Below are 4,651 nucleotides of genomic sequence, written 5' to 3' on the forward strand. Positions count from 1 at the left end.
CATTTTCTCTCCATCCCTTAATGAAGTTTGAATTGCCCTCTACTACCAACATATGCTATTTCCCCAATTCTCAGGCAAGCTCAGGGAAGGAGGTGTCAGAATTCTGCCAGCCTTGCTGGCTTTGATCGATATTTGTCAGTGCCTGGTAGGGCTGCTTTGACTTTGTGTTTCTGAGTTCCTGGTGAGGAGCTGGCTTGCAGGAAACACATAATTAAGAGGAGCTATCAGAACAAACTGCTTTGCGGTCCCAGATTGCTTGTAGGTGGCAGGTCCTGAAGACTTGGGTCCAGGCTCTACCTGAGTGGGTGTTTACCAGGTGCCGTCTGGGGATTCTGAGTCAAGCCACCTTTCTTCTCCCATAGGCCTACTGTGGGCCAGGTGTTCTATTTCCAAGAAAACAAATAAGGAACTTGTTCTGTAAAATGGGGACATTGGAAGTTTGGCATTTTCCTTCCTCATTATGACTTTATATTGTTATGAAAGGTTTGGCTGTGAATAACAGAGACCCAAGTAACAGTAGCTTCAATAAGGTAGAAGTTTATCTCACTCTCTTGTAACAGTCCAGTGGGAGGTAGTGCAGGGCTGGCAGGGCAGTTCTGCTCCATGAAGCCTCCAGGTGGCTTGCTACTTCCCTGTGCGTATCTTCCATTTCCCAAGGTTACTTCATTGTCCAAGAGGACTGTTACAGCTCCTGCCATCTCGGCTGCATTCCAGTCATCAGGAAGGAGAAAGGACAAAGACAGATTATTCACTTGAAGGCCTCTTCCCAGAAGTTGCAGGCATTTCTTCCACTCACAGCCCTATTGGCCAGCATTGAGTCACATGACCACTCCTAGCTGCAAAGGAAGCTGGGAAATGCAGTCTTTATTCCTAGTGGCCATGTGCTCAGCCACAACACATAGCTGCTAGGAATGTGAGCTCTATCACTAAGAGAGAAAGAAAAATGGTCACTGGTGGTGAAGTAGCAGATTGTTTGGAGAAAGTGATGATGCTATGGAAAACATTGTTGAATGAAATCAGAGGACTTATAACTTTGCATTTCAGTCTGTCCTATAACTTTCCCAAGTCTCAATTTCCTTACTTATGAGGTGGGTGATAGTGACTACTTCACAATTTGTGAAGATTAAATGACATGGTGTATTGGAAGATACTTCTTAAGTTTTTCTTTCTTTCTCCATCCTTCCTCTTTTCTTTTTCAAAATTTTTTTTTGAGAAGGAGTTTCACTCTTGTTGCTCATCCTGGAGTGCAATGGTGCGATCTCAACTCACTGCAACCTCCATCTCCCAGGTTCAAGTGATTCTTCTGCCTCAGCCTACCAAGTAGCTGGGATTACAGGCATGCCTAGTGGCGCATGCCTGTAATCCCAGCTAATTTTGTATTTTTAGTAGAGATGGGGTTTCTCCATGTTGGCCAGGCTGGTCTCGAACTCCCAACCTCAGCTGACCCGCCCACCTCGGCCCCTGAAAGTACTGGCATTACAGGTGTGAGCCACCACACCTGGCCTTCTTAAGCTTCTTCAAATGTCTGCATATATTTGAGGACACGTTGTGGAAATTCATTTCCAGTGCTGATAATGTGTATCTCTAATGTGCATATCTAATGTTCTTTATGAAAAAACATGCACCAATCTGCAGGCTTCCCACTTACCTGGGTCCTGGATCTTGTAGATTCTCTGTAGCTGGTGGGCAACAAAAATCATTTGTTATACCTGGGGCCTGTTAGTGTAGGATGTGGCGTCATGAAGTCCAGGTGTGGTACGGGGAATAATTGTAAAGTGTGGTGTGGGTACAATCACTGCACAAGACAATTTTAGATGGAACACTTAAAACTTTTTTAATAGTGATATGTTTATTAGAACATATTAAGAAAAAAGGAAAACTTGATCAAACTTGGCAATTTAATGGATATTATTGCTTAGGACAAGCCTGAATTTTATAAAAAATGAGTTTATTAATGAAATATTTAAGTAAATAATAATCTAAATGGTACTTGGCTTTGGCAGAAACTCAGATGGTAATTGCAATTTCAGCTAATACCTTGATTTCAGCCTGGGAAACCCCTGAGCAGAGGATGCAATTAACCCTTTTTCCTGGACCCCAGACCCGTGGAAACTAGCTAATAAATGTGTGTGGTTCTAAGTTGCCGAGTTTGTGGTAATTTGTTATGTACCAATAGAAAATTGATATACGCTTCAGCCAGACTGCCACCTAGCCGCCATCATGGATACCAGCTGTGTGCAGCCTATCAAGCTGGTCAGGGTCACCTAGGTCCTGGGCAGGACCAGTTCTCAGGGACAGTGCACGCAGGTGCACATGGAATTTATGGATGACACAAGCCGCTCCATCATCCACAATGTAAAATGCCCTGTGTGCGAGGGCAACGTGCTCCCCCAGTTGGAGTCAGAGTGGGAGGCCCAGAGGTTGCACTGAGTTTGACTCCTCACTGGGTCTTGCATGGTGGGTTCAGCCACTTGGCTGATGGGAATGGTGTGTCATGATCTGTTCCTTTATTTTGTGCCACCACACGTAAATTGAGCTTCATCCTTAAATAAAGTGTTTGTGTTCCAAGTTTTTTTTTTAAAACTGATATACATTGTTAGAGGTTTAGACTTGAGGAATGTTTCTCACCTAGCAAATTTCTTATAGCAAACCAGGTCCTCCTTTGTAACATGGTGATGCCTATTTGTCAGTTAGCAGGAGCAACAGGTGAGGAAATAAATGTAAATTCTTACCTTAAGTGAGGAGAATACTGGGCTGAAGAACTGTCGGTTAGAACACAAGAGTAATAGGATCATTCCCACCACTTTCCCCCAGTTTCATGATTCCAGGGATGGCAAATTTCAGTGAAGATTTACAGTATATGACTTGGCAGAACTTCTTTTTCTTTTAAAGATGAGATCTCTCTATGTGGCCCAGGACAGAGTGCAGCGGCTATTCGCAGGCACCATCACAACACACTGCAGCCTCGAACTCCTGGCTCAAGCAGTCCTTCTGCCTCAGCCTCCTGAGAATCTGCGATTACAGACATCCACCACCGTACCTGGATGGCAGAACTTTCATTTCATAGCTTAGTTTCTTGACTCAGTTCTTTCTAACCATTTCAAAAGGGTCTAAGCTTGAACACAAGCCTGATGAGACATTGGAGCATGGAAAATTCTGGCCAGCACATCATCTTTATTAGGGAAAAATGACAGGCTGATGCTTTTGGGTGTGAGGTCAGACGCAAGGACAACTAGGTGACAAGGCCTCCGCTGAGCTTCCTGATACAATCTCCTTTCCATGTCTGGGGGAGAAAAAGTGCTCTGCTCAGGATTTTGATGGAATGGCCACTCACGGGATTTCAGATAAAAACCCTTTTCAAAAGGCCTTGGAAATGATTTCTTAGAGCAAAGAGAAATGAGTGCCCAGTGAGTAGCTTAATCCAACTTGAGTTTTGCTAATTAGGAAGATTTGATCATTATTCTGGAGTCAGGCACGCTGCTGTTGTGCCACGAGGCCACGGGTGATTTGATCATTATTCTAAAGTAACTTCACTGTAGATAAAAAGTCACCTGGGTCACTTATTCTAAAAACTTGCCAGATCCCCAGTTCCCATGCCCAGAGAGTCGGATTCAGGAATCCAATGTAGACGCCAGCTGCCTGCACTTTATCAGGCATCCCAGGTGATTATGATGCTTGCACGTAAGGGCGGCAGGTGTGCTGGTAAATATCTAGCAGCCAGCTTCTGGGGAAGCAAACCCTTATCTGTAGCGTTTGTAGTTTTCCAAGACAGAAACACCCCCACCAAGGCTTATGTCACTGACTGGGTGCAGAATTGGGAAGAAATACGAAATAGCCCTTCCACCACACAGGTATGCAAACAATCAGATAGATACAAACAAGCCTAAAAACTCAGAAGGAGTGAAATGCAGTGAAATGATTAGGAAATGCTGGGTTGTAATTATGTACTGTCTTTCTTCTAAATATAATTTATTTAATTTTGTTTATATAATTTGATGGTTAGTAGTGATTCGTTTATCAACTGGTTCACAAAATTTCTAAAAATGTAACATCAGACTTTCCCAAGCCAGGCCAAGTCAGATTCAGCACATTGAGTTGGCGGACACTGGTTTGATTCTAAAATAATTGTATGATTTCTGGGAGCAGGGCCCGGGCAGCCTAGCTCCAAGAGCTCCCCCAGTGATGCTAATGTTTAGTCAGGGCTGAGAACCACTGACCTGAACCTTCACTACTCAGTGTGTGGCCCCAGGATCTGCTGCATCAACAGAATCTCAGGCCCAGGCCCAGCCCGAGCCCTGCTGAACCAGAACCTGCATTTTGATAAGAACTCCAGGTGATTCCCGTGCAGCACCAATAACGGTAAAGGACTCGGTTCGCAAACGCCAGTGTATATGCACCTGCTGGGCTGAGTCCAGGATGTGCGTTAAAACACAGATTCCTGGGCTCACCTCTAGAGGTCCCCATTCAGTGAATCTGGGGCTCCAGGGATATGTATTGGGGTGTGATGGGGTTCCCTATGTGCTCTGAGGCACTTCCTGGTCTGGGAAAGTGCTGGAGATGATTGGATTCAAACACAGACCTATGGGATGGAAGGGAAAATCTAACAAGAGGAAGAGGAATTCTTAAATCTGCACCTAGTGAATGCCACCAG

The 4,651-nt window shown here is 44.6% G+C and overlaps 1 pseudogene; it reads left to right on the top strand.

The window, feature by feature from the left end:
• The first annotated feature begins 2,220 nt into the window (after positions 1–2,220).
• On the top strand, positions 2,221–4,337 carry LOC118153635 (small ribosomal subunit protein eS28 pseudogene; annotated as a pseudogene).
• The last annotated feature ends 314 nt before the right edge of the window (positions 4,338–4,651 follow it).

The sequence above is a fragment of the Callithrix jacchus genome, chromosome 5 (genome assembly GCF_049354715.1).
Source record: "Callithrix jacchus isolate 240 chromosome 5, calJac240_pri, whole genome shotgun sequence".
In the NCBI taxonomy this organism is placed as follows: Eukaryota; Metazoa; Chordata; class Mammalia; order Primates; family Cebidae; genus Callithrix; species Callithrix jacchus.